Source organism: Aythya ferina (assembly GCF_964211825.1).
Source record: "Aythya ferina genome assembly, chromosome: 2".
In the NCBI taxonomy this organism is placed as follows: domain Eukaryota; kingdom Metazoa; phylum Chordata; class Aves; order Anseriformes; family Anatidae; genus Aythya; species Aythya ferina.
The window spans coordinates 159,207,137-159,219,459 of record NC_140297.1 but is presented as its reverse complement, the minus strand read 5'-3'; the positions used below and the strand labels follow the sequence as shown (position 1 = coordinate 159,219,459).

At 39.2% G+C, this 12,323-nt stretch overlaps 1 long non-coding RNA gene across 1 annotated transcript; it reads left to right on the top strand.

The window, feature by feature from the left end:
• The first annotated feature begins 4,725 nt into the window (after nucleotides 1-4,725).
• On the top strand, nucleotides 4,726-10,513 carry LOC311432271. Its single transcript, XR_014689930.1, has 4 exons — nucleotides 4,726-4,802; nucleotides 9,299-9,442; nucleotides 9,555-9,664; nucleotides 10,354-10,513. It is a non-coding gene; the product is annotated as an uncharacterized lncRNA (long non-coding RNA).
• The last annotated feature ends 1,810 nt before the right edge of the window (nucleotides 10,514-12,323 follow it).

Genomic DNA, 12,323 nt, shown 5'->3' with positions numbered 1-12,323 from the left:
CACTGTAGATCTATTAAAAAAAATAATAAATTGAACTGCCACTAATAGCCCTTAGAAATTAATATATTTATAAGGATGCACTCCAAAGACCTGCAACATACCCTCAAATACTCCTAAATCACAACTGTTTCCTCCCTGCTAATGCATTTTGCTTCCCATTATCAATGACTTATTAAAGAGGTGTTTGCGTCATTTGTATTCTCACAGAGTGTGTTATAGATGGTTTATTAAACACTTATATAAGTCATCAATGTCAGGTTATGCTTATGCATTATTTTCCTTGCTCATTTCATTACAACAGAGCAGCGTCTCATAAGAAAGCTATTTACAACGAAAAGTGGAGCCCTATGTCTAAAGGACTGCACTCGTTAAAGATCCTGGGATGTATTGTGTTTGCATAGAGGGTGCAACACCTCCATTATCTGTTATTTGTGTAATGCTGGCCTAAAATCAGGATGACCCCTGTAATGATGTAGGGTGATGCTTCCCCAGCTGCAATGCCCAGCTGAGCAGGAGCTGGCTGTGTTAAACCACATATCAAGTGTGTATCATGAGAAGACAAGAGGAGGACACTCAAGTCTAGCTGTGTCTGGCTGATTTTTCAAGGTATTTTACATGTGAAAACACAAAGCACCTCTTGGAAAAGTCTCGGTACACAATGGTGTGGGATGACTGCAGAACATTTTTCTATCTTGGTATTAAGAGGAAAAAAATAATGCAATTAAATGTCTACTTGTGTCACCTCTGCAAAACACCTTCTGGACATGGATCCTGACTTAGGCTCTTAGGACAACAGCCTGAGATGCTGGCAGATACAAGTCTCTGGTGGCTGTCAGTAGATAATGTTGGGACTCTTTTGAGGAACTACTTTTTGCAGGGGAAAAAAAAAAAAAAAAAAAAGCCATTTCTCAGACTCCCAGCAAATGGGTACCCAAACGATGGGTACCTCTAGCCATCCTGTGTCCAAGTCATTACTGAAGTGATGATGGTCATGCAGGAATGTCCTCCTTTCTGTAAATACTCTGTGTAACACCAGGTTTTGCTCCTCAGAATCACGGCACATGCAGATGAAAGCCATGAAGTATGGCCCGTGTGGGCAATGGAAAATTACCTTGCCTGTAAAGAATATGATTTTTTTTTCCCACAACTTGTCAATTATCACTTGTTTTATGGCTCGAAGCACATAGAGTTATTTCCTTTCTAAATAGTGAGTCTTGATTAACCTCGCTTACTTGCAATATTGTACTAAAGGATCCTGAAGGCTCTTTGCACCCTGCTGTAATACATATTTAAATTGCTAGGAAAAATAAACCTCTATTGTGAATTGTAGCAATGCAGCTAAATGACTTTGTCAGAACACATCGAGATACAAATGCAAAATGCCCTGGGTTCCAGCTGGGGGTTTCATCAGAGGAACTGGGACCCTGGGACCCCGTCTCCCTTTCTAAGTGCCCAGCATCAGATTTCTGCTGACTCCTCAAAGCCAGGCTTCCTTCCAACTTCCTTCAGTAATGAGATCTGCAGGGAGAGGGGATTTGTTTTTTTTTTTTTTTTTTTTTTTTTGGTGCTGTTTAAACACGGGCTGCCCATAACTACTAAGCAACAAATTAAGTGGCACCTGTGTTGGAGTCAGCAGAAAAAATAAAAATATATATATATAAAAAAAAAAAAAAGAGGAAAGAAGGGGAAATAAAAGTCAGTTTCATATCCTCTGACCACTGCTTTGTTCTGTTTCTTTCAGGGGCAGGACAGGCCCCTTCTGTCACTGGGACAGAAGGGAAGGAAAAGCCATAAATCGGTCACTCACATTCCTGCCAGTTGCAGAGCAAATATACGGAGAGGCACAGCAAAACAGATGCATGTGGACACCTGGAGAGCTGACTCTGCATTTTCCAAAGTCTTCCTGTAAAATATGGTTCTCTGTTGGGCTGTTGCTTCTCCTACTGCCATTCTTAACCATGGCACGGGAACATTAGGCTGAAAAGGAACAACCTGGGTCACAATCTCCAGTCTCCTAGGGCATCCTGTACTATGTCATACCATTTTTCTAAGCAGATTGTGTTTTGCATTTCAAGTATTCAAGATTTTGTTCCTGATGAGACGCTCTTCCAGAATTTCTGTCCTCTGATAGCCAGGAATCTTCCTTTAATTTCCAGCTAAAATTTATTTCTGACCTGCACAGACATTTCACTTCTTCTGCCAGTACTGATTTTCAGTTAAGTAGCTCTTCTCCCTCTATGTTTTATGTTCTTGATGTTTTTATATATGATAAGCATAGACATAATTTTGATGACTAAAACAGTCTTTAAGTGCCATTTTGGATCTCCTTGAGTTTATATTTTCTTGGTCTTGAGTGATTGGACATATACAGAGCACTTCTTGTATGTATTTACCAGAACCATATTACACAGCTCTGAAAATGAAATAAACCCCTCCTAACACATCCTCACCCTCTCTTGGCCAGTGTGTTTGAGATCCTGGGTGCAGTCTGAATTGCTGTCAATGTATGGCTTGGTTATAAACATCCAATTGATGGGGATGGACTAGGGTGTTCTTGGCAACAGTAATTAAAAATAAATAATTCAGCATTTGGAAACTGTCTTATCTCTATTTTTTAACCATCTAACCAAAGACAAATTCTTCTTTGGCTAATAATCACAAAAGCGTAGCCAGAGATGGAGAAGGGACCAGAGAAACACGGAAAGGGACTAGACACATAAAGCTATTAAAATATCTACAGAAGTCAGTGGGAGTTAGCCACCTGAATAGTTTTATGACTCTAGGTTTAGATAATTTTGAGTTATACTCAGAAAGTGTATTTAAGAACACATTTGCCCATATTTTGGAAAATTCTTTTGAAAGTCTATCAAGCTGGGCACTGACACAATAAATATAGTACAGATCATTAGCCTTTTTTTGGGAAATGACTGTCCTTTTTGGGATGGACATGCTAATACTGTTCAGTAGGTAACTTTGGTGTGAGAGATTAAAACCTAAGATATCTAATTAAAATGAGGGCAGATGTTTAAATTAGTTTGAAGAGGAGAAGATATTTGAAAGTGTGTATCATTTTGATATAAAAAATATAACAGCTGTGTATGGAGCCCATAAATCCCACAAAGAGCTCAATAATATTGAGATCCCATAGAATTTGGAGTTGGATGTAAAACATTAAAACTCTTGCATTGCAATGCAGGATTGCAGGGATTTGATGGCACTGGCTCAGTCTTTTGCACAGTTAATGAGCAATAATCAATGCCACCATTTTCAGTGGCGAGGTGCTCCCTGCTCTCTCCCTACTTGACATCCGCAGATAGACTATTTCCTCCACGCTTTATTGTTTTACATATTTACCAAAAAATTAGGCTCCATCTGCAGCTTGTGAGGCTGCAAAAGGCAAACAATTCCCCCCAGATTGAGAGCAATAATAGGTTGTTCTCCATGCAAATTGGGCAAAGCAAATGCTGGGTAATTGGCTAAAAATGAGACTCTGATGATCTCTGTTCCAAACTGTCATTTAAGACAAACAAGTATATTTGCATGTGAGGAATACTGCCAGCCTACAGCTGGAGGAGCCTTAATAGTGGGGCTATCACATATTGGTTCAGGCTAGACTCTACCAGTCAGATGTGGGGTGGCTGGCGTGCTAATAATCCTATCAGATTTGCTCCACACTTATAGGGCCACTGGGAAATAACGGGGTGACACGGCTCCCAGGCAGCCCTTGGGAAACAAAAAGCTTGTGTGCTTATAGGTACCTTCTTCAGACACATGATGGCAACCCCAGGTCAGAATAAAGATGCATCTAGCAATATAACTTCTGTCTGATGAGTGAGAAAACACTTAGCAATGTTATAAAGTGGGATTTCCCTACATATTCCCTCTTAGAGGCTGGGTTAGGGACTTGCTTTAGTTTTGTAGGACACATTGCCTGCCAGACCGATCACAGTCATGTGCTGAGGGCAAGCTAATAAACCTGATGAGTAGTAAAGTTCACATTTTCTGCCTGTCTTAATGTGCTCACATGGTTTCTGGATTCAGTGTTGGTTGCAGCACCCAGGCAAGGTAACCTTACATCAGTCCTCAATGTACTTTGTATACTCTGAAAGTAATGAAATCCTCTTTTCAGTTCCCTGCTTGATCACAGAGATGCAGAAAGCTATCAGTGTCTTGAAGAGATGAGGGTATTACTACCCTAAAACACAAGGGGAAAGCCTTGGATGGAGCCCTGAGAGGCTGGACTTGAGCAGAAACACTTCCCACCTTCTGACCCGAGGAAACATCAGTGAGTGATGATCAAGGACAGTTTGACATCCCTGCCCACCTATTCTCCATTGCATCCCAAACCTTACCAGCTTCTTCTAATCAGGGCAGGTTCAAAAAGCCTAGGGACAGGCAAATAGGTACCAGATGCAACCAAATTCCAATCAGAAATATATATCTTGACCATCTTTGGGGAGAAGGTGCTATAAGCATGGCAGGACATTTATCATGCCATGGGCAGGCACACTGACCCCAATCTTAATTGGATCTAGCCTGACTAACCCTCTGGCAGCTCCTTTGAAACAATACTATAATAACTTGGGAACATGCTCTGAATGTGCTGCTTTGTTATCAGTGAGCAGCTGTTCTGCTGTGATTCACAAATCCTCATCAGATGAGGTGGAGCCCAGCATGGACTGGTGTGGTCAGTTCAGTTATAAAGCACTTGCTCGAGGCCAGGGACTGGGAGAGTTGCAGTCTCAGAAGGCCAGCACTGCAGAGAGAGTTTGATGTTGTAATAAAAAGGCTGTGTTTCAAAGGTATTTTTTTTCTTCTTTATTTCTTTTGCTAGAAAGACTGTTTAAGCAGAATTAAAGTTTTCAGTTAATGTAGTAGTTCTTTTATTGCTAGTGACCCAGGTTCAAATATTAAAGTTCTTCATGATTCAATCTAAAGAGACAAAGTACCATGGCTTTATGTGGCACAACTAGGGCTAAAATATCTAGGGAAATTCCACGGCTGGAGAAGTACAGAGGTAAGAGTTTTTTCTTAGCTCCAAGACTGTAAAACAGAAGGTCTTTTAAAGTAAGAGTGAGGTTTAAAGCAGCAGAGGAGAGAAGGTTCAGTGTCTACTTTTCTGAGCTGTGTAATTAGGAAGATCTCAGCACATAACTCATGGAGATGTGTTCTACAGAAAGATGTAGATGACGACAAAAAGAAGAATTACCTAGCAGATGGTGTGGTTCTCTGTTTTTCTAGTGGGTACCTTTTTTAGTCATACTCTTCCTATACCCCTCTTCCATCTTATCCTTCTCCACTCATTTTGCCAGTGTTGTCTGCTGACAACACTGACCTTTGTAGCAACCCAAGAACACAGATGTGGATCTTACAACATGCAAAGTCAGAAGCAGAGTTCCATGTAAACGTGAAGAGAGATGCTTGAAATACAGCCATGTTATTATTACTATTATTATTATTTTTTGTATAATGGTGTGTAGTAAAAAGATAATGATAAATTGGAAAAAATAAAAATATGAATAAGCAGAAAAATAAAATGAGGCATGTGAGTGCATTTATATATGAAACTATATATAAGCATTCAAAAAATAAACAGGATTTCCTGAAATATGTATATGAGAGAGGGAATTAGAGACAGAAAAAAAATAATACTGTAAGGAGAAATGTGACAGTCCTGCAACTTGTCTTACAAAAAAAGATGCATGTTAAAGCTTTGTCTGAGCTTACTCCCAAATCCAGGCATGTCTCCTGTTCTTACCATAATCGTTTAAGCAAGTTTCTAAGAGATGCAGGACTTTAAATTGGAGCTGTTGGATACACTGAGTATGATCCCTTTCAGGACTTATGGTCTTGTTCATGCACTGTGTACCTTAGGAGCAGCTGGCTTAATGTATTTCAGTCCAATTGATCAGCGATCATTGCTGTTGTAGCCTCAGCTACAGCCTGATGGCTGGTTGCATGGCCCAAAAGTGTGTGGTTGTGGTGTGTAGCAGACCTAGGCCAGCTTTCAAAAACAGTTCTCACTGTGAACAAGTAATTTGGCATTTCCCATTACTGACGGGAAAAGAAAGAGCACATACATCCCAGAAATGTCCCTACTCCCCATTGAAAGCTGTTGATTACAGCAAGCCTGAAGAATGAAATAATCTTCCTGAATGTCTCTGTCATTCCCCTGACCCTGAATTCTGCCTAAAACATTGCATCTTGCCAACAGAGACTAAGCTAGACTAAGGGAATTAGGGAGATGTTGGACGAATTCTTCTGGCTGTAGTATGTTGCCTTCTGAAAAGCCAGATGGAAATATTTGTGGAGAAGTGTGGCCATGGAGAAAAACTTATCTTCCAGGTAATCAGATACCAAGGAAAACATCAGCATATAGCTATCTGTCATGCCTGGTTAAAATGTGAAATAAGTAACAGTGGGACACATCGTCAGACAAGAGGCCAAAGAATAACAGGAGAAGTGTGTTGCCTCTCATGCTGAGAAAACAAGCTGAACCCAGCCTCTTGGTATGTTTAAATCACAGCGTTTCCATGCAGAGGCAAGTATTAACTGTTCCCTTGAAAATCTTTAGTACAGCAATCACATAGTCCTTCCACCTCCTCATATTAAAGATATTTTCCCTTCCATAGCTGAGGGTCAAAAGTTTAGTGAAATTAACTTGCTGGAACATTGTTCTTTTATTTATGGGAGAAGCTGTGGTGCTTATGTTCCAGATATAACTGCTGGAGCACATAGCTGCGTTCACATCTAGCAAGGCTGTAGCCCTGTTCTTTGTTACCCTATTTGCAAGAAAATGCAGAGAGAGTGAGCAAGCAGAGCCCCTGTATTGGATATTGCAGTGTTACAGCCATAAGTCAAGCTTATTCTCAAGGCTGGACTTCTCTATCACCTGTGTTATTAATGCTGAAGCTTAGTCTAAGGGCACAAAACCTAGAGCTCTGTTAAATGAGGCATTGCTGAGTGTATTAAGTCCATTGCAACAGCCCAAATTCATGCAGATCTGATCAAATCCAGGAGCAGAGGAAATATTCTGATAACTCTAAAAACTTTCTTTATCAAATTAACCTAATGACATCTACAGAACTGATCACTTAGGGGTACCGTGAGGGCCAATTGATGGCACATCAACGATCAGCATCTGCACTGCATGTGGACAATGTCTCAAGAAACAAGTTCTCCAGAAAGCACCTTTGTCTTCCAATGCATCTCAACAATGTTCCTTGGTTTCTTTTGCCTGGTCTTCCTAGATATCCTACACTTGCCAAGGCACTAGAAATGCTAGGGAAAGGAAGAGGGAATATTACTTTTTTTTCCCTTTATTTTCATGACAAAGAAATATAGATTAGATTTAGGGGTGCGTTTGTGGTGTTTCTTTCATCAGACCTGCCAATTTCTTCAGGTAAACTTTGAGTTACTGGGGGCAAAAAAGGCACCAGTTTTAAAGCTAATGAATAAAATGCACAATGTCTGTCTGGTTCAGAATAAGAGGAGAAAATTGACTGTTTAAGATGTTCTTCTAATCATGAGGCTTTTGTGAGGCTGACAAAGATATCTGCAGATACAGAGCATCTTCTGTAAGGACTAATAAGGATAGACTAGCTTTCTTCATGAATACCAGCTGAAAGAACCAGGCTCTGTGGAAGGAATATCCGTGAGCTGTGAACTATGAGGCCCATAGCAAACACATCTCAAGGAGGCCAACACTGCTGCAGGCTGTGTATCTATAGGGATAATGTGAATTGTCCTTGCCTGTGTAATGGGTTTCGATGTATTAAGGGATCTGTCTTGTTTAAAATTCCTTGTAAAATATAAGAAGGAGCCTAAGACTATAAGGGGTTTTGTGAAACAGCTGACAGATCCTACTTCTACAGATAAGTACTCTCCATAAAGTACTTGGGAACTGCTTTTAAAAATTTATAGAACTTTTATTTCAAAAGGAGACATTTAGAAGCAGAGACCTTTCTTTTCTTTCTTGAAGAATTCTTTCTTGAAGAATTTCCACTTCTTCATAAAATGCCCTCTATGTGTCCATCACTCTTACTGGTGACAGGGTTCACTGAAGGAGGTGGTTTATGTATGGAAGACTCATGAAAGCACTGTTCCCAGCCTTATTTGAATGAAGTAGCTCAAATGGAAGAGAATATGACCCTCCTGCATCTTGGCAAACCAAATCAACAGAGGACTTTTATCAAACATGATGCTTTCTCCACCAGAACACCTCCAATTTCCCCAATTTTGAGCTCCTAGCAAAATCATCCTTGCTGCTTCAGCATTTACTCAGGTTTATTTCCATATGATGTGTTGCATTCAGAAATGGTGTCTCTTCTTTATCTCTTTGAGGACCATCAATTAAGAGGCCAATTGAATCCATGAGATTCCCTTTGCTTTTAACAACTACTTGTTCAAAATCTCTTGTGGGTAAAAGGCAGCAGAAAGCTTTTTCTTCTCACCTCTTTTTCAGCAGCTAGTCATATAAAGGAGGGACGTAGAAAGGGAAATTCATAAATATGAGGAGCTGGAGCCAAGTATTGACCCATCTAAGGCCATTGATTTCAATTCACAGTTTACCAGAGGATTATTTCAACTGCTTCTTATGCGACCCAGCTTCTCACTGTGCGAATTATTTAGCCCGAGAGGCTATTTTAGATGACATTTATTATTTACATTTTTATATGCCTTTGGAGATTTCTTTCCTTTACACAGTGCCCCCACATCTTTCTTTTAATTTCTATCCCAGCTCTCTCACTGTGCTGTATCATCATGGTTGTGAGAGCCGGAGCTGAGGAATATACTCAAGCCCAGTGTTCTGAGTACTGGGGAAGGAAACAAAATAAGGGAATAGCTCATCTGTTGAAATTGTAGCTATAACCAGGTGTACTAAAATCTGCACGGTGTTCATCATTGAATTATCTTGCATTTTCATGTAGAATTTCCTCCCAAAGGGCTTTATAGTAAAAAATGATTTATCAGGCAACACTCATCCCTTATTTAGTCATGATGAAATAACATTTTTCTGGACAGTATTTTCATAATAACATAAGACCACACTATTCTTAGCACACAGCCATTTTGCCTTATTTATTGTGCATCTCACAAGTCCTCTTGCATTCCCACAGGTACAGATAGCAGTATTCATTGTAGCTCAGCAATGACTTTTGCAAGGAGTAAGAATATGTGGGTATGGAAAAGCAGAGTTATTTATGAGTAAATCCCATTTACAATTTAATGCAAAATTGTTTTCTCAATCTATTAAATGTATTAATTAGATATCTCCAAATCTTCCTGTCCTTTCCAGGAGGAACCAATGCCTCTCAATATTCTTGAGAGAGAAAAGATCTCCTGTTCTTTGCCTGTGTGGAGAAGTCACTGGAGAGCTGAAAGAACCATCTGAAATCTGCCTGACTGATGGATTTCAGCCACGGCAAACAGTCTTACCTGGGTTGTTCTGGAGGACCAAGTTGACCTTATTATTATTATTATTATTATTATTATTATTATTATTATTATTATTATTATTTACCATTAATTTATGATGCCATTTGCACCTACAGAGCATGCTTGGTTGTCCAAAGAGAAATTCAGTCTCCTACATCTTCCACCTGAATCTTTCTTAATACTCCAGAAGAGCAGCTACCTGATACCATGACTCATATTGGTAAAAGTGAGTTTAACATTTGCTAAAGTAACCTAAATACAGGACATGCTGTCACTCATTTTAACAACAAATTCTCAAGAAATTAAATTGCCTCACTCATCCAATTGTGGAACAGGAGACATTATTTATAAAATATTCTACTTTTCTTGTGTTGTAGTCAGAATTGAACATTTCTTCTGGAAACACTCTCATTTTCAAGATTTCTGTATAACTTGGTATAGCTGTAAAGACTAGAATTTTTAAATAATAATTTGGAAATCTGCAGTACCTTCTAGCCAAAGATACTTTGGTAATCTATACTCCTTGCTAGAAATCTTTTCCCATCCTTCAGTGAGAAACATAAAGATATTGAGGGTGGGTTGTCAATCATACACTTTGCCACCCCTGCAGTTCATGCTGGGACAGCAAGAAAGAAGAGTTTCTATTTGCAGTTGAAAAAAGGAAAAGTAAAAGAAAGCTGAAGATGAATTTAAGGAAAAACAGATTTGTCATGACAACCCAAGACCATTCCAGAAGGGTTTTCCAGAGCAAAAAACAGAGTCCAGTGGGCAAAGCCTGAGCCCATGACATCAAAAAGGATTGTGCTTCTGATTTTTATCTGACCAAGCTTGCACAGACTTTGCAAGATTTGATGTCTGGGGTTTGTAGACGATTAATAACCCCTCATCTGTCTGACTGATTTCCTTTTCTCACAGATTGGGGCACGTGCCTGGCGATGAAACATTTGTGTTCTGAGAAGAGGACCGAGTTCACTTCTTCCCTTTGCCAGTGCGTGAATGAACATTACAATATACAAGATATCTCAAGTTCAGACATCCAATATTTTGTGCAACATTAAGTGTGTTCAACGTCTACCCCTAAGTAATAATTAATTCCCAGAGACAATAAATATTGTTTGGAGACACCTGAAGGGTGAGAGAGGAGCCTCTTTGGCATTGACATTGAGATGCTTTTTAAGTCTGTAGGTCTGAATTGTCAGTGAGTACAGCCTGACCCAGCAGGGATGCAGTGAGGGCTTGTGTCTGCTAGATCACATCATGAAAAATTGATTGTGGCTTCATTGGCATTTTCTTGAAAAATAAATAAATAAATATATACACAACTTTTGTTGCTGTTTGGAATGAAAAAAAAAAAAAAACTAACAAAAAAAAATAATTGTCAGATCCAAAGGAAATGTTTCATGCTAGTCAGTGCTTTGAACTGTGGATATAATATTTCAGCTAAGCTTTTTTTTTATTATTATTATTTTTTTTTTCTTGTAAGATGAAGAAAATTTAGAAATCAGAGTCTATTTCGAAACCTCAATAACTGTTTCATATAGGAAACAATAGAAAATTAATATTCTGCCTTTTCAATTCTCACTGTTCTTTTTTTTTTTTTTCCACCTAAACTTCAAACAACCTTTGGGCTCTTGATTAGTTTGTGAACCCTAGGTTATTGTCACCAGTTTAAGAAGCAAACAGCAAGGAAAAGTAACAGGAGCGTTCATATGCTTGACAACACAATTCTTCAGAATCATGTAAGGGACTGTTTTCATCTCCTAATATCATCAGGCTAATCCCAGTCCAATACAGAAGCTTTGGCAAATATAATTCAGAAGATTTTCAGCCTGACACGGAGTGGAAACACACATGTCCTCACAATTGGTGCTGCCAGCTGCAGAGCACCACTGCAATTTTGACATCTCAGCCTCGTATGAAGGCACTGATAGACTCTGCAAGGACGGTACTTTGAAAATGGTAAATGGCACATTAAACTCTGTTCTGATTCCTTAGCTCCCAGTGATAACAAGCATTCACCAGCAAATACCAGCTATAAAGATGCAGCACAACATGCGCTGGGAAGTTATAGACAGGAAAATCAATCATCTCAGATGACATGAATGCAAAACTAGCCCAAGTTGTAAAAGCCAGAACTTCTGTTCTTGTGCCTGAAATGTCCTGGCAGAAGATAAAGATCTTATCACTTGCTGAAATGAAAAGTGCAACTTTTTAAGAACATATATCTGAACCCACAGAAAAGATGCCAGCATTCATTTTTGGATGAAGGAATGCAGTATAAAAAAAAAAAAAAAAAAAAGAGAGAGAGAGAGAGAAAGATGCAGATATTGTATGTTTAGAAGTAGATGCAGTAATTCGCTATTTTGTGACTGGTAAATTCAAAGTATCACCCCTACTGGTAATGTTTGTAGGGCCCGTACTTAATGCAAGATGCATAAAAGAAAAATGTCAAGCCTTCCTAGACTCTGCTGAATGGCTCAGTAACCTCAGTGTTAATTTTTAATTTGCTGTTGCTTTTTAAAATGGCACAGACAGGAGATAGTGAGGGAGAGTGCTCAGAGGGATAGTTAGCTGGTGGAATGGGCTAGTGGGGAAGATGATTGAACAATCTCATTGTGCTGAAGTTTTACTGACATTTCTTTCTACAGAAGGCAGCCTGCCATCTCAGCATTTCTTCTCCCATTCTTGAAGTGCCTTATCTTCCCAGCCATGTGTTCATATGCTTTGTTAATGAGCGTGATATATAATACATTTCACACAGAGCCAATGCTAACCTGATTTACAAAGGATGGGGTGAAAACCTGCCTTTGAGATGGGATGTGAATCCCAATGTAACAGGATTTTCTGCAAATGTTATATAGTTGTAAATAATGGAGTAGGGATAA